A 24,224-nucleotide genomic window follows, 5' to 3' on the forward strand; every position below is an offset into this window, starting at 1 on the left:
CAGAAACAATGCATCTCGCTGCCACATGGATCTAAACCACCTCAAACCCCAGCATCACATTGCAGCCTATTGGCACATCAGAACCGCCGCTGCATGACCCGTCCTCTGTGCTGGCCTTTGCAATCCTTGTTCACCTCAACCTCTATGCCACCGCACTCTGCATTGCAGCCTCACAGCTCCTCGGAACCAAAGCATCACCCGAACTGCATGATACATCCCCGACTTTGGACTTTGTCAATGGGCTACTCGATGATGAGGCAACAGGACCTTGCACCGCAGTCTCAACGCATCTCAGAACCAATGCATCACTTCCATTGCAGGACTATGCATCTTAGATGTGGATCCTCGCAATGCTCTGCAAACCAGGATGGAAGGTAGTCTGTTTAGTGGACCTGAATGGGTCTCTCTAGCTGACCTGCACTTCATCGCAGTCAGCCTGAACTTGTGACTTTGTTCCAGTCTGTCGCAACCAGATATCCATAGTTGGCACTTTACGCCTTTTGGCACTATTTTTACTAAAGCCTTTAAATCTGACTATCTCCTATTCTGCTGATTGGATTTCTCTTGTTCTGGTCGTGTGGTATTTATTAAAAAATCATTCTATTATGTTAACCTTGTTGTGGGATGCTTTTGTGGTGTGTTTTCACTGTGTTACTTTTTGAAGTGTTGCACAAATTCTTTACACATTGCCTCTGGGTTAAGGCTGACTGCTCTGAGACAAGCTACCCGAGGGCTGAGCACAGGTTAATTTAGGGTTTTCTTGTGACTTCACCCTGAGAAGTATTGTGGTTTCTGTCTAAGAAGGGTTGCACTCCCTCTTCAACCAGTAACCCAATTACCTTACACTGGTGTTCAGTGCTGACAATTTGAAAGTGTGTTTGTGCAGTGCCATAAAGTCATTTTGTGTTGCGTTACCACCCCATCTAAATAATCTAAGGTCAATTCAAGTTCTTAAATTCCCCTTGAATGACTCTTCAATTTTTTTTAATCTACCCTCATTCCTACAACTGGACTGTCTGAAGCAACACCTACAGCAATGGATTTTGAGCTGGGTAACATGGAAAGTTACACAATGAATGAGTGTGAACAGTTTTGCCAGGAAAGGAAACTAAAGATGAAAAAGGGCACCAAAAAGTTGTAGCTACAGAAAGCTTTATGGGGCTGGACAGAGGTCCACCAATTAATGACAGCCACAGAGGAGCAGGATGATGAGGATGATAGGGGGGGAACCAGATTAAAATCTGGACATCAGCCCTCAAGTGCAACCTTCAGTGGAGAAGGATAATCCAACTCCTAAGGTAGTACTTCCTGCCAGAGCAGCAAGCAGTGTGTCATTGCATAACCTGACCCCGGAGGAGCTGGTAGACAGGAAGGCAGACAGAAAGGCAGATATGGAGTTCAGACTCCAGATGGCCCAACTTTGTAAAAAAAAGTTGGCTCTGGAACAGAAAAAAATGGTTCATGAGAGGAGCCTTAAGGAGCTGGAACTGAAAACAAAGCAGGTACAACCCAGCAATGGTGGCAACATTACCTCCAGTATCTGAAGGAGACAAGAAGGCCTGCTTACCCAAATATCTGGTGCCCAACTATGTGGTAGGGGATGACAGAGACAAGTGGCTTGCCGTATGTGAGGTATCCCTAAAGGTACACGGGATTCCAGAGGAGCACTAGGGGAGAGGGGGTGGCTTGTGGAAACACATGCCCCCAGTGGGGAGGGGCATACTGCTTACACTAGAAGTGGAGGACCAAAGCATATATCCCCCCCATGAAAGCCACCCGTTACCCAAATGTGGGCTTACTGTGAACAGCATCACCAGAGATTCAGACACAGACACAAATTCCCCAATCAGTTTTGGGGTGATTTCTTGGACTATTCTAGCAAGGTACTGAATGGCGGGGTGAGGGGCAGCAAAGTTGATGATTTTACTGGGTTGTTTAATCTGATAGTAAGAAAGCAGATGCTCAGTACATGATTTACAGAGCTGTGTCAGCATCTGGTTGACAGCAAACTGACTGATCCCAGGAAGATTGCTGAGGAGGAGGAATCCTGGGTCAGTACCAGAGTTGTGAAGAAGGTATCTGGGAGTGACCCCAAGAATGGTGATTCAGGTCCCCCACAGCAGAGTGAGGAAGTTGGTTAAAGATTCCCCAGACAAGTCCCGGGCCAGGAGATGGGGGGAAGGGTTCCCAAGCCCCTTCTTAGAAACAGGGGGTGCTTATGGTGTGCAGTGGTCCAGGGCACCCCATTTCCAACACTGCTGCTTTGAGTACTTTGAGCTATGACACAAGCAGGGGGACTCTGTCTAAAGAAACTACATACTGGTGGGACCTTGAAAGAGGTGGCCATTGTGGCATCAGGGATAAGTTGTCCCCAGGGGCAAGTCATAGACTATGCCATGATCTCCTTTAACTGTGAGATAGACTCAGAGGGTGATCTGGTAATCCCTGAGGGTGGGAGTTATTACTTCCACCAGGTGAAAGTGAATGGGATCTCTGCCCTGCTATTGTTCTGAGGGAGACCGGGGCTAGCCAGCATATAATAATGGAAAGGCTAGTTTCCCCAGAGCAGTACACTGGCCAGGGGTTTAGGGTGACCCCTGCCCATGGGCTGGAATATTTCTGTCCTATGGCCCAGGTATCCCTGAAGTGAGGTGGGGCAGTGCCCAGAGAAGGGCCCTGGTTAGTCCCCAGATGCCCACACACTGCATTCTGGGGAATGAGTCACCCGTGGTGTCAGGAGACGGCTGCCCAAGGCGACCTGACAGTTCAGTTTACTTGAGGTATCACTCCATGGTGGAGGGCATAGGAGCCCAGATGGAGGGATTGGGTGAGGGAGGAACTACCTCTGTCTCCTGTTGAGCCTAAGAGTACAGACCTTAGGCTGAGTGACCAGTCTCAGGATACCACACCTGAACTGTTGGGCGGTAGAGTGGAAAAAGGATACCTAACACTCAGACCTGTTGCCCTCCACCCACTCTGGGAAACCGCAGAGGTCACGGAACCCTCAGGAGCCTATAGGGTATTCCTTGCACGTCCCAAGGCTGGAAGAGAGGTCTACCCAATATCCACACATAGAACCTCCTCCTGGCAGTGAGTGGCCCGGGACCTGGCTACTGACAGTGCCAGTGGCCTCTGTTGGTTACTGTCCTTAAGGGCAGAGTTCTGCTTGGGTTGGGACAGAAGATCCAAAGAGTGGAATGAGCCACATCGCTTTGTTGGCCGTGGTAATACTGTCGGCCTGCAGGGAAGCATCTGTAACAATTTAGAGTTAGGTGCTGCAGAGATTGGGTCCACAGATGTGGCAAAGGTTTCCCCATAGGTCAGTTCAGTAAGTCAGGAGAGTACAGGTAGAGGGATCGAACTCACTTAATCTGACATCAGAGAGGCGTAAAACTGACAAGAGCCCCTGCACAACAGGGCCTTCATCTATGCTCTATCACCTAAGCAGGGAAGCCTATTAAGGTACTGATTCGTCTACCCTGGCTTTCAACCGGAGAGAGGTCATGTTGGACCTGCTGTCACTGCAGCATCACCCCCAACTTTACGCCTTTACCCTCCACTTTTTGCTGAATTCATTTCTGCTGGAACTAAGGACTTTGTGCACTTTACCACTTCTAGCCAGTGCTAAAGTGCTTGTACTCTTACCTATAAACATGGTAAAATTGGTTTATAACTAATTGGCATATTTAATTTACTTCTAGTAAAATGCTACTACCTGTGCTCAGGGCCTGTAAATTAAATACTACTAGTGGGCCCACAGCACTGCTTGTGCCACCCAATTCAGTAGCCCTTTAAACAGTCTCAGGCCTGCCATTGCAGCCTTTTTATGCAGATCTTAAACTGCCATTTTGACCTGGCAAATTACATATAATTCACTCCTGGAGTAGGCCCTGGACAGCCCAGAGGGCAAGGTACTTTGTATTTAAATGGTAGGACATATTCTCTTAAGTTTTACACGCTCTGGTAGTGAAAAACTCTTAAATTCGCTTTTCACTACTGCAAGGCCTACCTCTCCCTTAGTATAACATTGGAATGACCTTATTACATTTGATAACCAGTCATTTCCAAATGGGAGTAGGTCATAAGCTCATGTTTGGTGTCTTTAGAATTGTAATATAAAATCCTAACTTTGGGTGAAGTCGGATTTTCAATTGTAATTTTGAAAATGGCACTTTTAGAGAGTTGGCCTTTTCCTGCTTTAGGCTTTAAAGGCCACATGCGCAAAGCATTTTTGCAGAAACTGTCAGGGAGACCAGATCCTCGGGGTCTGCGCACGTTCCCAACATGTCCACCACTAGACAGCTCCAAGACTCTGATAGATGAATCACAGACACTGAGAGAGTCCAAGCAGGGGAAAAGGGGATTAGGATGGGAACAGCTGGGAAGGAGACCTGTAGGAAACAAAAGGTTAAAACACGCAATATCAAGATTATATCACATTAATCTTTATTAGACTATGATTCTAAGCATTGTCATACTGTAACCATGGATAACTTAAGCATGGACTAAATAACTAGGCCTCAAGACGTCTGGTTACCTGGGAAGGAATCAAGAATGATTAATTCAACTTCTCAATGAATCTCTTAATGAAATGTTACACATTGACTAGGAACATAAGAACCCTCTAGAATTATGTTTTCAAAATCAAACATGGTCTTTTTGCCTGAGGACAAGAAAATAATCTGAACGTTTTCTGGAACACAATAGGAGTTGTATTAAGGGACTTATTATGCACTTATAATGTAACATTTAGAATTGTAACACTTAGTTTTAAATCCAGAAAGATGAATTGCGCACATTGCTGATTTCAACAAGAATATGCAAATGCCATGAAATGATCGCGCACACTGCAAGCGATCTGAAATATCAAGTTTTTATTGTGTGAATGAATCGCGCGTCTTGCCGATTCGAATGTCACCTTGTAAATGCCATGAAATGGTTGTGCTCAATGAGTATCAAGAGCTAAACACAAGAAATGAATTGCGCGTCTTGCCGATTCGAATACCACCATGTAAATGCCATGAAATGGTTGCGCACAATGAGTATCAATAGTTAAACATAAGGAATGAATTGCGCGTCTAACCGATTCGAATACCACCATGTAAATGCCATGAAATGGATGCACACAATGAGTATCAAGAGTTAAACACAAAGAATGAATCGAGCATCTTGCCGATTCGAATACCACCATGTAAATGCCATGAAATGGTTCCGCACAATGAGTATCAAGGGTTAAACACAAGGAATGAATCGCACAGCTTGCCGATTCAAATGTCACTATGTACATGCCAAGAAATGCTTGCGCACAATGAATATCAAGAGTTGAACACGAAAAATGAATCGCTCGTCTTGCCGATTCGAATGCCACCATGTAACTGCCAAGAAATGGTAGCGCACAATGAATATCAAGAGTTAAAACACGAGAAATGAATTGTGCTTCTTGCCGATTTGAATGCCACCATGTAACTGCCAAGAAATGGTAGCGCACAATGAATATCAAGAGGTAAACGTGAGAAATTAACCGCGCGTCTTGCCGATTCAAATATCAAAATGTAATTGGCAGAAAAACCAAGACCACATTCACACACACAAGGTAAAATCTCTCAACACGGAAATTAGGCCCAAGAACTCAAATGCCTACGAAAACGGGATCGGGTGCCCAGCCCGACCTCCGTCTTACCGCCCTGATCAAAGATCACCAATACAAGGAAGGGCAAGGCCTGGCAAATCAAAGTAGGCCTCCGGAACAGGAGCTCAGGAAATTGCTGCTGCTCTGCACCGGGACCTCTGAATAGTGAGCACGTGGAGCTGGGCTGGCTCCCTTATATAGAGTCTGGCCCAGCCCACAAACCACACCCAGTCACACTGCAGAGAAAGCTTCTAGAAGGCCCTGGAAATGGACCACACCCTGACACACTCTGAAAGCCTGCAGCAATACATTGCAAATGAACAGTATTTATAAGCACCTTGAATATAAGTCTTCAGGATTAAACTCTGCAATGCAAAAGGTTAAACAACAGCATATCAGCATAATGCATGAATTACGTTATCTCATAAGTGCTGGGTTTTTGCATTCCAGTCGCCCGTAGAGTGCGCACTGCCCTGATGTTGACAGTACTCCCCTCTCCCAGACACGCTCTAGGGCCTGGCTTGCCTGGATTGAGACGATGAAAACGCCTCACAAGTAGTGGAGCATGAATATCAGATGCGGAAACCCATGAGTTACTTTCAGGGCCATCACCTTTCCACAAGATTAAGTACCATAGGTTACGTCCTCTCAGTTTGGAATCCAACACCTTCTTGACTTCGTATTCCACTTCCCCCTGTACTAGAACTGGAGCTGGATGAGGGCGGACTTTCTGGACTGCCTTTTTCAAGAGGGAAGTGTGGAACACTGGATAAATACGCAATGACCTTGGTAATTGCAGTTTATAGGTCACAGGATTGATTTGCTGAAGGACAGTGTAGGGACCTATGAATTTTGAATTAAACATTTGCTTTTTCTTAAAGTCTATGGTGGTCATTCTGACCTCGGCGGTAAAAGGCAGAAATCCTCCATAATTCCGCCACGGTCGCGGTAATCCGCCACGGTCATTCTGACCCACAGCAGCCAAACCGCCGAAAATCCGACAGCCACAACAGACCGCCAGACCAGCGGTCGGCGGAAAAGTGGAGGTGACCAAACCTCCACCGTCACGCCAACAGAAATACGCCCATGCCATTCTGACCCACGAATCCACGCGGCGGTCTTTCAATCGCGGTTTTCCATTGGCGGTACACACCGCCGCGGTCAGAATACACACAAACGAACAAAACTCAGCAACATTGGACGATTTGAATTCCACACACCTGATACACATACACACACCACTCCCACACACACAATACAATATAAAACACACACCCACATCACCCACAAACCCCTTCGACCAAAATCCAAAAAGAAGCACTGAGAGACACAGCAGCAATCATAGAACACCATCACACAGAGGCACACTACACCATCACCCACACAATATCCACACACAAAACAACACACACCACCACACTCAACACACTTAACTACACATACTCCACCCCACACAACATACACACCACTCCATGGCACCCCAAAGACACCCCCGCTTCTCAGACGAAGAACTCAGGGTCATGGTGGAGGAAATCGTTCGGGTAGAGCCCCAGCTCTTCGGCACACAGGTCCAATACACCAGCATTGCCCGGAGGACGGAGCTATGGCAGAGGATTGTCGACAGGGTCAACGCTGTGGGACAGCACCCCAGAAATCGGGAAGACATCAGGAAGCGATGGAACGACCTACGGGGGAAGGTGCGTTCCATGGTATCTAGGCACAACATCGCCGTGCAGAAGACTGGCGGAGGACCCCCACCTCAACCCCCACAATTTACAACATGGGAGGAGGAAGTCTTGAACATCCTGCATCCTGACGGCCTCGCAGGAGTCGGCGGAGGAATGGATTCTGGTAAGTTGAAGCTTCAATACTGCTTCCCCCCACCTGCATGCCAAATCATACCCCAACCCTCACCCCCATCCTCGAACCCCACCCTCACCCCCACCCCCATCCTCACCCCCACCCTCACCCCCACCACCATCCTCACCCCCACCACCATCCTCACCCCCACCACCATCCTCACCCCCACCCCCAGCACACCTATTCCCTGCCAATGTCTCACCATCACAACCCACACATCCCAAAACCTAGGCCTGCATGCGTCCACTAAGCATGGACACCCATCACCAAAGCATGCCCAATGCATTTACACATCCCCCCCACAAGCCACCCTCACCAAAACCCCCACACACGAATGCCAGCACTTGGGGACACGGGAACCCACAGATACACCCATATGGCACACATTGAAACTATAACCATACCTCTATACCCCTGCAGGACCCGACCGCCAACACACCGCCACGGAGGGCCCAGAATTCTCCACACCCCCCACCCAAGAGGCCGTCAGCGATGACAGCAGCTCTGTCGACCTGGACACTGATGACCAGCCCGGACCATCGGGGACCTCTGGACAGTCGGTTCCCCTCAGACAGCCACAGGCCACTACAGACCCAAACCCCTCCGGGAACACCAGCACAGCTCCCACCCAGCGGGCCCATGCCTCTGTCTCCAGGGCGCGTCAATCAGCGGTGTGTCTACCACTACAGGGCACCCAGGATAACCCACCACCCCAACAACAACAGGGACCTGGGGGCAGTGGCAGTGGGCACACCGGCCAGGCGGCAGAGGCCCAGGGAAACAGGGGAACTGGGAGGGCAGCTGTGCGACAGGGGGGGGACGGGCCCAGGGAACCCACTCTCCACGAGGCCCTCACCACCATCATGGGAGCATACAACCGCTCCCAGGAAACGATGGCGACGGTACTGGCCAGGTTCCAGGAGATCCAGGTACTGCAGGAGGAACACTATCGGGGGTACAGGGAGGACATCAGAGCCCTCACCTCCACCCTGGTTACCATGGTAGGGCTGCTGCAGGAACTCATCAACACCAGGACGGACACTCAACAACAACAAAGGGCCCCTGCCACTAGCCTGGACCAAGAACAGCCAACCACCTCCGCCGGCGCTAGTGGACAGGAGGCCCCCGCACAACAGCAGCCCACCAGACCCCCACCTCCTGCAGGAGAAGAACCACCCCGCAAGAGGGCCCTGAGATCTCGCAAGAAGACAGAGTAGGATGTCAAGACCCCCGCCAGCAAAGGATACCACCTGATGTCATCCCACTGTCCCACATTGTCACCCTGTCCATCCTTGAACTGCCCATGCTCCATCTCTCCACAGGCCTATGGACAATGCACCTGTGTGACTGTTACTCTGGACTCTGCCATGGACATTCCTTCACCATAGCCCCCACCCACTTGAAACCACCCATCCCATTTTGAGCACTGAAATAAACACCTATTTTGCACAAAACTATCTGGAGTCTGGCTGTGATTTCAAAATATTGTAATTGACATGACAGTGCAAATATGTCCTTGTACATAGTGAAGTCAACAAACAGCTGCCACAAAGCTGTAGTCCATGGGGAAACGAAGCACAGGACTCGTAGTGGGGACCCCAGATCTGAAATAGGGAGGGAAAAGCCACAACTCAGTCATCATACACTGGGGCAAATAGACAGGCAGCAGAGATGCAGGAGAGTAGTTCACATTTACTAAATTATGTTTGAATTGTTACCTGTGTCCTATTGGAAGTACTGTTCAATGATTCTGTCCCTGTTGTCTGTTTCAGCCCCGTCGTCTTCCTCCTCGTCACTCTCCACAGGTTTCACAGCTGCCACAACACCACCGTCTCGACCATCCTCCTGCAGGAAAGGCACCTGGCGGCGCAAAGCCAGGTTGTGAAGCATGCAGCAGGCCACGATGATGTGACACACCTTCTTAGGTGAGTACATTAGGGATCCACCTGTCATATGCAGGCACCGAAACCTGGCATTTAGGAGGCCGAAGGTGCGTTCGATCACCCTCCTAGTACGCCCATGGGCCTCATTGTACCGTTCCTCTGCCCTGGTCCGGGGATTCCTTACTGGGGTCAGTAGCCACGACAGGTTGGGGTACCCAGAGTCCCCCAATAGCCATACACGGTGTCTCTCTAGCTGTTCCATCACGTAAGGGATGCTGCTATTCCTTAGGATGTAGGCGTCATGCACTGACCCAGGGAATTTGGCATTTACATGCGAGATGTAATGGTCAGCCAAACACACCACCTGGATGTTCATGGAATGGTAACTTTTTCTGTTCCTGTACACCTGCTCCCTGTCTCTTGGGGGAACCAAAGCCACATGGGTCCCATCAATGGCACCAATGACGTTGGGAATATGTCCAAGGGCATAGAAATCACCCTTCACTGTAGCCAATTCGCCCACCTCAGGGAAAAGGATGTAGCTCCTCATGTATTTCATCAGGGCAGACAACACTCTGGATAACACCTTCGAAAACATGGGCTGAGACATCCCAGAAGCAATTCCCACTGTTGTCTGAAATGACCCACTTGCCAAGAAATGGAGTACTGACAGGACCTGCACCAGAGGGGGAATCCCTGTGGGTTGGCGGATGGGGGACATCAGGTCGGGCTCCAGCTGGGCACACAGTTCATGTATAGTGGCACGGTCAAGCCGGTAGGTCAGGATAATGTGGCGTGCTTCCATTGTCGACAGGTCCACCAGCGGTCTGTACACTGGAGGATTCCTCCTTCTCCTCGCCAAACCCATCGGACGGTGCCTAGGAAGGACAACATGGAGCACACAGTCAAGCAACCCACAGGTACGTACTCACAGCTTGCACAGTAAACGATTCTCTATGCAGTGAATGGCGTGTATGAGTGGCTATGCAAGGCCTAGGCCTGTGTGACGCAGTTGAAATTGAGCCATGTGGACCCTCGTAATGGCGGCTGCCTGACCTGTGAAGTGTGACAATGGGATGTGAGGTCAATGCGCTGGCGTGGCACACCGCGGCGGTCGGCGGTCGAAGACCGCGGCGCGAAGCCGCATTGGTTAACATTGAAGCCTATGGGTTTCAGGAGCCAATGGCGAAGGGCGCCGGCGGTGGCGGTACGCACCGCCGCGGTACGCACCGCCGCGGGCGTGATCGCCATTTTCTATCTACTTATTCACTCGCGACTTGAACTTTCACAGAAGAGGACCTATACTGCAAGTGTTGCTGTGACCTCGGTCTGGAAGGGACAATGGCTGCTGCGCCTGGGGAAAGGGCCCCTGCCTTCACTGGAGAAGAGTTGGAGAAACTTGTGGATGGGGTCCTCCCCCAGTATGCGCTACTCTACGGTCCTCCAGACCAACAAGTGAGTTTAATTCAATATGGATTTGGGGCCACTGGCTGGCTTGGGGGCCTGGCGGGGGGCATGGCGGGGATGGGGGGCATGTTGGGCCTGGCGGGGGGCCTGGCGGGGGGCATGGCGGGGATGGGGGGGCATGTTGGGCCTGGCGGGGGGCATGGCGGGATGGGGCATGTTGGGCCTGGCGGGGGGCCTGGCGGGGGGCATGGCGGGGATGGGGGGCATGTTGGGCCTGGCGGGGGGCCTGGCGGGGGGCATGGCGGGGATGGGGGGCATGTTGGGCCTGGCGGGGGGGCCTGGCGGGGGGCATGGCGGGGATGGGGGGCATGTTGGGCCTGGCGGGGGCATGGCGGGGATGGGGGGCATGTTGGGCCTGGCGGGGGGCCTGGCGGGGGGCATGGTGGGGATGGGGGGCATGTTGGGCCTGGCGGGGGGCATGGCGGGGGGCATGGCGGGGGCATGGCGGGGATGGGGGGCATGTTGGGCCTGGCGGGGGGCCTGGCGGGGGGCATGGCGGGGATGGGGGGCATGTTGGGCCTGGCGGGGGGCCTGGCAGGGGGCATGGCGGGGATGGGGGGCATGTTGGGCCTTGCGGGGGGCATGGCGGGGATGGGGGGCATGTTGGGCCTGGCGGGGGGCCTGGCGGGGGGCATGGTGGGGATGGGGGGCATGTTGGGCCTGGCGGGGGCATGGCGGGGGGCATGGCGGGGGGCATGGCGGGGATGGGGGGCATGTTGGGCCTGGCGGGGGGCCTGGCGGGGGGCATGGCAGGGATGGGGGGCATGTTGGGCCTGGCGGGGGGCCTGGCGGGGGGCATGGCGGGGGGCATGGCGGGGATGGGGGGCATGTTGGGCCTGGTGGGGGGCATGGCGGGGGGCATGGCGGGGATGGGGGGCATGTTGGGCCTGGCGGGGGGCATGGCGGGGGGCATGGCGGGGATGGGGGGCATGTTGGGCCTGGCGGGGGGCCTGGCGGGGGGCATGGTGGGGGCATGGCGGGGATGGGGGGGCATGTTGGGCCTGGCGGGGGGCATGGCGGGGGGCATGGCGGGGATGGGGGGCATGTTGGGCCTGGCGGGGGGCATGGCGGGGGGCATGGCGGGGATGGGGGGATGTTGGGCCTGGCGGGGGGCATGGCGGGGATGGGGGGCATGTTGGGCCTGGCGGGGGGCCTGGCGGGGGGCATGGCGGGGATGGGGGGCATGTTGGGCCTGGCGGGGGGCATGGCGGGGGCATGGCGGGGATGGGGGGCATGTTGGGCCTGGCGGGGGGCCTGGCGGGGGGCATGGCGGGGATGGGGGGCATGTTGGGCCTGGCGGGGGCATGGCTGGGATGGGGGGCGTTGGGCCACTGGCAACGAAAATGCAGACAAACTTTAACGTGGTATTTCTCCCTCCCTGTACGTGTCACATAGGTCCGCGCCCATGAGAAGATCGGGATTTGGCGTGCCATCGCCAAGGAAGTCCGGACCCTGGGGGTCCACCAGCGACGGGGCACCCACTGCCGCAAGAGGTGGGAGGACATCCGCCGCGGGACCAAGAAGACCGCCGAGTCTCTGCTGGGGATGGCCTCCCAACGTAGGCGGGGTGCCTGCCGTCAACTGACCCCCCTGATGTTCCGGATCCTGGCGGTGGCCTACCCTGATTTGGATGGGCGCGTGAGGGCAGCACAGCAGACACAAGGGGGTGAGTACAAGCATAATCTACTCTGTTGTCGCGCAGTGGAGGTGTCTGGGTGGGGGAGGAGGGCTGTGGGTCCCCCTAGGCCAGGGCGATATCTGTAGGCTGGGCACCCCCGTAAGCCCCTGTGTCCCCAGCCACCACCCTCAGTAGTGTGCCAGTACAGCCATCCCTGGGCCGTGTCATCCATGGGTGCAGTTGTCAACTCTAGGCGTGTAGGGCATGTTCCACGGAATGCGTAGCGGACCCCAAGTGCGCAACTTAGTGCAGGGGGCATCTGTGTCTGTCATGTCCGCTAACTGTACCGGTGATCCATGTACTCAAAATCTCTTTATTTCTCTCTCCCCCCCCCTTTTTGTTTGTCTTTCTGTGCTTGTGTGCATCAGCATCATCAGGCGGAGGAGAAGTGGCATCGGGGCAGGAGGGAGCTGCATCTCACATGGCCCAGGAGGGCCATGCCACAGAGTCTGACTGGACCAGTGAGACGGAGGGCGAGGGGAGCTCCACAACGGGGACGACTGGACCCTGCAGCGACACGGACACGTCCTCGGAAGGGAGCTCCCTTGCGGGGGTGGCACCATCCGTGCCCCCCGCCATTACAGGTACAGCCGCCACCCAGCGCACCATCTCCGCCCTCCCAGCAGCCCCTCAGCGTTCGCCCCGTGCCCGCTCTGCCAGGAAGCCGGGCATCTCCTTCGCCCCAGGCACCTCAGGCCCTGCCCCAGTTACCCCTGCTGCCCTCAGTGAGGAGGTCATTGACCTCCTCCGAACGCTCATTGTTGGGCAGTCTACCCTTTTGAATGCCATCCAGGGGGTGGAGAGGGAGGTTCATCGCAGCAATGCGTACCTGGAGGGCATTCATTCGGGTCAGGCTGCCCATCAGCGATCGTTCCAGGCTCTGGCCTCAGCACTGACGGCAGCCATTGTCCCTGTCTCCTGCCTCACTCTACTAACTCCCTCCTCCCAGTCTCCTGTTCCTCTGCCTGTCCCACCCACACCATCAGACCAGCCTGCACACACCTCAACACCCAAGAGCAGCTCATCCAAACATAAGCACCACAGATTACCCAGACATTCACACGAGCAACATTCTGATGCAGACATGCCAACAGTCACTACCACCTCTGTGACCCCCACCTCCTCGTCTCCCTCCTCCCTCCCTGTGACGTCTACACTCACACCTTCATTCACCTCACCATCAGCCAGTGTTTCCATCACCAGCACACCCTCCAGTACAGTCCGCACACGTGCAGTCACCACCCCCACTGCCATTTACACTTCCCCTGTGTCCTCTCCCACTGTGTCTGTCACCCCCTCTTCCACACCACACAAACGCAGCCACCCACCCACCCAACAGCCATCCACCTCACGACAGCCTATCCCTCCTGCACCTGCACCCAAAGACAGCAAACGTGACTCACCTACAACCACATCCTCTCCCTCCACTCCCATTCCCACTGTACCTACCACTCTCCATTGTCCCAAGAAAATCTTTCTCGCTACTGCTAACTTCTTTCCTGACCCTGAGCCCCCCCCTCCTTCTCGTCGGGGTAAGAAGAGCACCTCAGCCACCACCAGCCCTGCAGCCCCCTTGACAAGGGTGCAGGGGTATTGGAGCCCACCAGCCCGCATGTCTGGATCTTCGCTCAGCAGCAAGGGGACAGGCAGCCCACCCCCTGGGAAGAGGAGCAGAAGGCGGAAGGGCCGCCGCAGGAGCCCGGGTTCTATATCCCCCCAGGACACTAGCCAGCCACCGTCAACAGCCACAGCTCCAAAGGGAGGAAAGGGCCACAGACTCCCGACTAAGGAGGGCAAGGGCAGCAAGGCGGAGAAGTCAGGCAGCAGGCCTGCTGCCCATGGAGGACCCGTCACAGCTGCCCAGGAGGAGCCCACAACCCCCATAGCCGCTGCCCAGGGAGGAACCGTCACAGCTGCCCAGGGAGAGCCCACCACCCCCATAGCCGCTGCCCAGGGAGGACCTAGCCCAGCTGGCCAGGAGGGCCCCACCACCCACAGCCCAGGTGGGCATTGAAGGAGCACCATCCCCGCTGCCCAGGAGGGCACCACCAGGCAATGAGCAGTTGGCCATAGAATGGCCGCCGTCTCCAGCACCGCTCCGCTGGGGACCGCCGTCTCAAGAACCGCTGAACTGGGCCCTTCAAGGCAAGAACCGCTGAACTGGGCCCTTCAAGGCAAGAACCGCTGAACTGGGCCCTTCAAGGCAAGAACCGCTGAACTGGGCCCCGCCATCTCCAGCACCGCTCCGCTGGGGACCGCCATCTCAAGAACCGCTGAACTGGGCCCTTCAAGGCAAGAACCGCTGAACTGGGCCCTTCAAGGCAAGAACCGCTGAACTGGGCAAGAACCGCTGAACTGGGCCCTTCAAGGCAAGAACCGCTGAACTGGGCCCCGCCGTCTACAGCACCGCTCCGCTGGGGACCGCCGTCTCAAGAACCGCTGAACTGGGCCCTTCAAGGCAAGAACCGCTGAACTGGGCTCTTCAAGGCAAGAACCGCTGAACTGGGCCCTTCAAGGCAAGAACCGCTGAACTGGGCCCCGCCGTCTCCAGCACCGCTCCGCTGGGGACCGCCGTCTCAAGAACCGCTGAACTGGGCCCTTCAAGGCAAGAACCGCTGAACTGGGCCCTTCAAGGCAAGAACCGCTGAACTGGGCCCCGCCGTCTCCAGCACCGCTCCGCTGGGGACCGCCGTCTCAAGAACCGCTGAACTGGGCCCTTCAAGGCAAGAACCGCTGAACTGGGCCCTTCAAGGCAAGAACCGCTGAACTGGGCCCTTCAAGGCAAGAACCGCTGAACTGGGCCCCGCCGTCTCCAGCACCGCTCCGCTGGGGACCGCCGTCTCAAGAACCGCTGAACTGGGCCCTTCAAGGCAAGAACCGCTGAACTGGGCCCTTCAAGGCAAGAACCGCTGAACTGGGCCCTTCAAGGCAAGAACCGCTGAACTGGGCCCCGCTGTCTCCAGCACCGCTCCGCTGGGGACCGCCGTCTCAAGAACCGCTGAACTGGGCCCTTCAAGGCAAGAACCGCTGGCCCTTTGGCAGACGTGGCAGGGCAGGATCTGTCCCGGGCAGGGCTGCAGGATGTCCTCTGGCCAACATGCCTCCTCCAGTGGCAGTGGAGTCTGTTATGGACTGTTAGGACTGTGGCTTTGCACTCCCTAGGATGGCCCAGTGGGCAGGCTACCCACTGTATGGACTGTATGGACTGTGGCTTTGCACTCCCCAGGATGGCCCAGTGGGCAGGCTACCCACTGTATGGACTGTATGGACTGTGGCTTTGCACTCCCCAGGATGGCCCAGTGGGCAGGCCACCCACTGTATGGACTGTGGCTTTGCACTCCCCAGGATGGCCCAGTGGGCAGGCTACCCACTGTATGGACTGTATGGACTGTGGCTTTGCACTCCCCAGGATGGCCCAGTGGGCAGGCTACCCACTGTATGGACTGTATGGACTGTGGCTTTCCACTCCCCAGGATGGCCCAGTGGGCAGGCCACCCACTGTATGGACTGTATGGACTGTGGCTTTGCTCTCCCCAGGATGGCCCAGTGGGCAGGCCACCCACTGTATGGACTGTATGGACTGTATGGACTGTGGCTTTGCACTCCCCAGGATGGCCCAGTGGGCAGGCCACCCACTGTATGGACTGTATGGACTGTGGCTTTGCTCTCCCCAGGATGGCCCAGTGGTCATGGAGTCCCCTCGTGGATCTGGCGTTGTGTACTCAAGTGGCTGAGGTGCCCCCCCTTCCCTTCCCCCTGAGGTGCCTGTCCTTTTTTCTTTCTGATGCCCCTGCAGTGTTCTCTCCGTGGAGTTCTTGTCGTGGGACTGGGCCTTGCCCCTTTGCTCAGGACCCCTGTGGTCCACGGACAGTGGTTGGACTACATATAGTAGATGTATATATATTGTACATAGTTTATTTATTTATTTGGATTACTGCTGTCCATTTTTCAATATATCTGCCCGTTTAAGATCTCTTCTTTTGGTCTTTGCATTATTTCGGTGGGGGGGGTTTGTGGGTTGTGACAGTGATCTGTGGGAATGCATTGATGTGTGTGTTGTAGTGAGTGTGGGTGGGTGGGTGTGTGCCGGTAATCTTTTCCTTCCCCTGTGTCGTAGGTGCAGTACTCACCGATGTCTTCCGCGCCGCCGGGCGTGCTCCTGGTACAGGAGCAGGTATAGGAGTGCGGGGATGACCTGTAACTCGGGTTCCATACTGCCGGAATCTCGCGTGGAGTATGTGGAGGTGAGCGTTTTCCCGTTCGTAGTCTATTTCCGCCGTTTTTATCGGCGGGGGTCCCGCCCCGGAAAAGGTGGCGGATTGGTGGGTCGTTATCGGGTAGGCGGTACATTGTCTCCCGCCGGGCTGTTGGCGGTGACCGCCAGGCTGTTTGTTTGTACCGCCGTGGCGGTCGGAGTGTTGAAGCGGCGGTCTCTGTTGGCGGGAACCGCAAGGGTCAGAATTCCATTTTTTGGACCGCCAGCCTGTCGGCGGTATGGTCGCGGCTTTAACACCGACCGCCAGGGTTGGAATGAGGGCCTATATGTCTTGTAGAAAGCCACACTTTATCACCTGGTTGATACTGAGGTCCCTCACAATGTTTCTTGTCGTAATGCTTTTTGTATTTTTGTTTGGCCTTTTCTAAATGCTGCTGAATCAGTGTCTGGGTTTGGTGAAGGTGTTGAATGGTTTCCGACACAGCTGGTATAAGAGAACTTCCTTGAGGGATCGTGATGGGCAAGGTGTCAGGATGATAGCCAAACAAGCCAAAAAAGGTGTAACACCAGTGGAGGTGTGAAATGAGTTATTGTAGGCTAGCTCAGCTAACCAGAGCATTGATGTCCAAGAATGAAGTGCTTTCTCAGCGTAAGCACGCAGGTATTGCTTCAAAGTCTGATTTAGTCTCTCAGTTTGACCATCTGTTTGAGGATGATGGCTAGTAGATAGTGTGGACGTGACTTGAAGTGTTCTGCACCATGTTTTCCAGAAATTGGAGGCAAATTGCGACCCTCGATCGGAGAGAATCATTTTCGGCAGCCCGTAATAACAGACCACTCTATTCAGTAAGATGGTTGCCAGTTCGCTGGAGGTGGGCAATTTCTTACAGGCAATGAAATGTCCATATTTCGTGAGACTATCTACTACCACAAGGATTACTGAATGTTGTTGAACCACTGGTAGTCCTGTAATGAAGTCTAAAGAGATGTGTTCCCAAGGTGGACATGGAGTTGGGAGTGGATGCAACAACCCTTTCGGTTTTGAATGACTTGTCTTGATGCGACCACAGACTTTGCAGTCATTTACCATTGTTTTGACGTCTTTTGTCAGAGTAGACCACCAAAAGTAGCGTTGGATTAATTCAAGAGTTTTAGGAGTACCTGGATTACCTGCCGTGGGTATAACATGCAACCAATGAAATACTAACTTGCGAAGCTTGGTAGTGGGCATGAACAAGCAAGCGTCATGGAAAGGTAGTCCTTGCTTGATTGACCTTTCGGGATCTGCTTGAGCCCATGTCTGCCATTTCTCAATGGTGAAGGAATTACGGATGTCTTCAAAGAAATCTTCAGTTTTTATGATGCATAGGACTTTGTCTGGAGCAATTATAGCTCTGGAGGGTTGGACTGCAGGCAAAGTGGTAGACTCTTGGCCGTTCAAGGCATCAGCTTTGCGATTGTCTTTACCAGGACGGAAAGTTACCACAAAATCAAATTTGGCAAAAAACAACATCCAGCGTAATTGCCGAGGAGTCAAAAGTCTGGCTGAACTCATGAACTGGAGATTGTGATGATCAGTATATACTGTGACAGTGTACTTGGCACCCAAAAAATTATGTCTCAATTCTTTAAAGGCATGCCAGAAGCTCTTTTTCAGCAATTACATTGTTCTGTTCGGCTTCGTTCAGTTTTCGAGACATGTAAGCTACAGGATGAAGTTGGCCAGTGTCTTTGCTTCGTTGTGGCAAGACTGCACCAATTGCCACACCTGAGGCATTGGCTTCCACTATGAATGGGCGATCCACATCAGGATGAGTCAAGACTAGGGCAGTGGAAAAAGCTTCTTTCAAAGTTGCAAAGGCTTGGTCAGCTTCTGGGGACCATACAAATGTTTCTTTCTTTCTCAATAACTTAGTGATTGGGGCCACTGTTTGAGAGAAATGATTTATAAACCTGCGGTAAAAGTTTGCAAACCCCAGGAAACATTGTACATCTTAAACAGTCTTTGGAGTGGGCCAATCAGATACGGCTTGTACTTTCTTTTCTGCCATAACCATACCTTGAGGGGTAAGGATAACCCCTAAAAACTCAACTGTGGTAACATGAAACTCACACTTGGTTAGTTTGCAATATAAATGGTGCTTTCTAAGGCCTGTGAGAATTTTCTCGACATGTTGCACATGCTCGTTTTCATTGTCAGAGTAGATCAAAATGTCATCGATGTAGACTATTGCAAAGATGTCGAGATACTCTCTAAGAACGTCATTCAGGAAAAATTGAAATGCTGCTGGAGCATTACACAGACCAAAAGGCATGACGGTGTATTCAAAGAGGCCATATCTTGTCTTGGATGCTGTTTTCCATTTGTCGCCTTCTCTCATTCTGACTAAATGATAAGCACCTCGTAGATCAAGCTTAGTGTAGATTTTAGCTTTCTTTACTTGTTCCAGCAAGACTGGAATCAGAGGCAAGGGGTATTTATTCTTGATGGTGACCTTGTTCAAACCCCTATAGTCAATACAAGTTCGAAGATCTCCATTCGCTTTAGGGACAAAAAGCAAAGGAGAGGCTACTGGAGACTTAGAAAGGCGGATGAAACCATTCTCCAAGAATTGATCTAGATACTTTCGTAAATGTTGATTTTCATGTTCTGACAGGGCATTAACACGACAGCTGGCGAGTATCGCACCTGGGATTAGATCAATTTGACAGTCATAAGGTCTATGAGGAGGCACGTTTTCTGCTTCTTTTTCATTGAATACATCCTCATCTAGGATGAGTACTGTTTGGGCAACTTAACTTCTTTGTCCGCTGCAGTGGCTATGTAAGAGTTGCAAACTTTGGTTACTTGAGATTTTTGGAAGCATTTTTCTTTACATAGAGCTGAAGTGAACACGACCTTTCGTTCTGCCCAATTAATATCAGGATTGTGATGAGTTAACCAGGGTAAGCCAAGGATGATTCCATACTGAGGAGCATGGATCACGTCAAGGATGAGTTTCTCTTTATGTTTGTCTCTTTGGTTCTTCCCCTCACAGGTCACCGACAAAGGGACAGTCTGAAGAGTTACTGGGCCTCCAGACAAGAGTTTTCCATATACTGCTTGTATTATTTCTGGAGTCTTCTTCTCGATACATGGGATCCCCCATGCGCGGACCAATTGGGTGTCAACAAAGTTCCCAGTAGCCCCAGAATCTACGAGGGCCTTCTTGAAATAGTTATTTTTCTTTACTTGAACTTTTATGCCCAGCTTGAGATGTCTAGATTGTGAAGGGTCCACAGTGACACCCAAGAGCAACCCTTCATTACATCTTGGGTGATTTAGTTTTCCGGCTCGACTTGTGCATTGGCTGCAAGTTTCTGGACAGCACCTCATTTGCTCTTTGGTTTGATTGGACATTCTTTGTCGAAATGACCCTTGCGCTCGCAATAAAGACATTGTCCATTCTTTCTACGTAGGTCCTTTTAGTCTTCAGTCAAAGGCTATTTCCATAGGTTCTGGAGTTCTTTCTTTCTGAGTTCTTGATTCTCTATTATAGTGAACACGCCAGGAATATTTCTCAGTCTTTTTGCGTGTTCCCCTTCGTTCTGCTAAACGATGATCCAGTCTCAAAACGAGGTTTATCAGATCTTGACAGTCTGTAGGCTGCGGGTCTATTTGAGCTAGAATGTCTTATAGCTCCTCCTTGAGTCCCTTGTAGAACAAGGCCGCTTGCTTTTCTTCAGGCCAGGATGTCTCGGCTACCAGCCGATTAAAGTTAGCTAAATATGACACTAGATCCTGGTTACCTTGTCGCAAGTCTAATAATTCACGATCTGCCAACAATGTCACAGTTCTACGATCAAATACTCGTTCAAACTTGCGAACAAAATTTCTCCAATTGTAAAGCAGGGGACTGTCTTTACGCACAAGAGGAATTGCCCAAGTAGCTGCGTCCCCAGTCAGGTATGATAACAAGAAAGCCACTCTGGATTGGGCATCAGGGAAAGTGTGTGGTCGGCAGGTAAAATGTAATTCCACTTGAACCAGGAAAGATTGCGCTTTCAAGGGATCACCTGAGAAACGTTCTGGAGGAGCTAGGGGAATGGCCGGAGGAACGTTGAGGGAAATGTTCGTAGGAGGATTACCTCCAGAAGCCTGAGAAGAAGGACCAGGCCAAGACACACCTAAGGGATTTTGTTCCTTCTTCTCTACCTTTTCCTGTAAATGACTCACTCTCTCAGCTAGGCTAGCTGCTATATTTTTGGATGACACTACCTCTGCTTGGAGCTGCGTGACAGCCTTGACTAGCTCGTCCAATGTGGCCATGCTGAGAACACATGCAAACCAGGAGGATAATTAATTTGTGGGCTCACTATTCTGTCAGGGAGACCAGATCCTCGGGGTCTGCTCACGTTCCCAACATGTCCACCACTAGACAGCTCCAAGACTCTGATAGATGAATCACAGAGACTGAGAGAGTCCAAGCGGGGGAAAAGGGGATTAGGATGGGAACAACTGGGAAGGAGACCTGTAGAAAACAAAAGGTTAAAACACACAATATCAGGATTATATCACATTAATCTTTACTAGACTATGATTCCAAGCATTGCCATACTGTAACCCTGGATAACTTAAGCATGGACTAAATATCTAGGCCTCAAGACGTCTGGTTACCTGGGAAGGAATCAAGAATGATTAATATAACTTCTCAATGAATCTCTTAATGAAATGTTACACATTGACTAGGAACATAAGAACTCTCTAGAATTATGTTTTAAAATCAAACATGGTCTTTTTGCCTGAGGACAAGAAAATAACCTGAACGTTTTCTGGAACACAATAGGAGTTGTATTAAGGGACTTATTATGCACATATAATGTAACATCTAGAATTTTCACACCTAGTTTTAAATGCAGAAAGATGAATTGCGCACATTGCTGATTTCAACAAGAATATGCAAATGCCATGAAATGATTGTGGACACTGCAAGCGATCTGAAACATCAAGTTTTTATTGCGTGAATGAATCGCGCATCGTGCCGATTCGAATGTCACCTCGTAAATGCCAATAAATGGTTGCTCACAATGCGTATCAAGAGTTAAACACAAGGAATGAATTGCGCGTCTTGCCGATTCAAATGCCACCATGTAAATGCCATGAAATGGTTGCGCTCAATAAGTATCAAGAGTTAAACACAAGGAATGAATTGCGCGTCTTGTCGAATCGAATACCACCATGTAAATGCCATGAAATGGTTGTGCACAATGAGTATAAAGAGTTAAACACAAGGAATGAATCGCGCGTCTTGCCGATTTGAATACCAGCATGTAAATGCCATGAAATGGTTGCGCACAATGAGTATCAAGAGTTAAACACAAGGAATGAATCACGCGTCTTGCCGATTCGAATACCACCATGTAAATGCCATGAAATGGTTGCGCACAATGAGTATCAAGGGTTAAACACAAGGAATGAATTGCGCATCTTGCTGATTCAAATGTCACTATGTAAATGCCAAGAAATGCTTGCGCACAATGAACATCAAGAGTTAAACACGAGAAATTAATTGCATGTCTTGCCGATTCGAATGCCACCATGTAACTGCCAAGAAATGGTAGCGCACAATGAATATCAAGAGTAAAACACGAGAAATGAATCGCGTGTCTTGCCGATTCGAATGCCACCATGTAACTGCCAAGAAATGGTAGTGCCCAATGAATATCAAGAGTTAAAACACGAGAAGTGAATCGCGCTTCTTGCCGATTTGAATGGCACCATGTAACTGCCAAGAAATGGTAGCGCACAATGAATATCAAGAGTTAAACATGAGATATGAATCGCTCGTCTTGCCGATTCAAATATCAAAATGTAAATGTCAGAAAAACCAAGAGCACATTCACACACACAAGGTAAAATCTCTCAACATGGAAATTAGGCCCAGGAACTCGAATGCCTTCAAAAACGGGATCGGGGGCCAAGCCCGACCTCCGTCTTACCGCCCTGATCAAAGATCACCAATACAAGGAAGGGCAAGGCCTGGAAGATGAAAGTAGGCCTCCGGAACAGGAGCTGAGGAAGTTGCTGCTGCTCTGCACCGGGACCCCTGAATAGTGAGCACGTGGAGCTGGGCTGGCTCCCTTTTATAGAGTCTGGCCTAGCCCACAAACCACACCCAGTCACACTGCGGAGAAAGCTTCTAGAAGACCCTGGAAAGGGACCACACACTGACACATTCTGAAAGCCTGCAGCAATACATTGCAAACGAACAGTATTTATAAGCACCTTGAATATAAGTCTTCAGGATTAAACTCTGCAATGCAAAAGGTTAAACAACAGCATATCAGCATAATGCATGAATTACGTTATCTCATAAGTGCTGGGTTTTTGCATTCCAGTCGCCCGTAGAGCGCGCACTGCCCTGATGTTGACAGTAACAAACATCCCAATTAGCAGAATCAGGGCATTGGTGATGGCAAAAATGCTTTTTCAGATGTACAAACATCCAAACTGCGATTCTCAAGAATTGCAGTGTGGGTGTAGAAATCGCTATCTGGAAGGGTCATGTTTAGGGCATCCCTTCCAAATTGTGATTTCCACTTTTTTGTATCACACATTTGTGAACGAAATGTGGTTTCAAAACGTTGATATTTTACCCCAACTCAAAGTTGGTGGTAATGCATTTGCAAATTGGACGGGGTCTCCATGGACCCCTTCATCTATGTGAATGTTGAAAAAAAATGTTAAGAGAAGGCAGTGGTCCCATGGATGACTGCCTGCTCCTAAAACATGAAAACAAGACGTTACCTTTTTTATTGTTGAAACACATCCCAATTTCCTTTAAGAAATGAAGTAGGTTGATTTGTGACTCACTTGGAATCCCAAGTATGAAACACAAAGTTTCATACATAGTTAATAGCGTTTTCAAAATAGTGATTTGGATAAAATCGCTATTTGGAAATCGCTAATCCTACTCTTTCTACATGTTGTACTATGTGCCAGTAGTCTGTACCTCAGTCACATGAGTGGGTGTAGCTGGTAGTGGGTCTTTGTATATTCCGCCTATACAGCCACTCGTAATAGGGAGCTTAGGTGTGTCTGGATGGGCAATCACTGGCAGGATGGGATGGAGGAGCTAAGCTTAGCCCCACTTACACCTGAATAGGCTGTGTCCTGCCTCCACACAAAAGGCTCCATACCCCATGTAGTTAGTCTGGCGCCAGGACAGGGAAGGTAGAATGATTGGGCACTTCAAAGGGAAACCTCTAGAAGTTTCTGCCCTACTTCAAAAACACAATTGGATATAAATACTGGATGTCAGACATCAACCTTACAGTACACTTCTGGACCTGTGGATACTCTGCCAGTAAGGATTGCTGTGCTGCTAAAGGACTGCTACTATGCTGGACTGGTACCCTACTAGACTGTTTCCTTGCTGGACTGTTGCCTTGCTGTGCTGACCTGCTGTCTGCTGTCCTCTTGCCTGAGTGAGACGGACTGAACCTGCATCT

This window comes from Pleurodeles waltl, chromosome 2_1, assembly GCF_031143425.1.
Source record: "Pleurodeles waltl isolate 20211129_DDA chromosome 2_1, aPleWal1.hap1.20221129, whole genome shotgun sequence".
Taxonomy (NCBI): Eukaryota; Metazoa; Chordata; class Amphibia; order Caudata; family Salamandridae; genus Pleurodeles; species Pleurodeles waltl.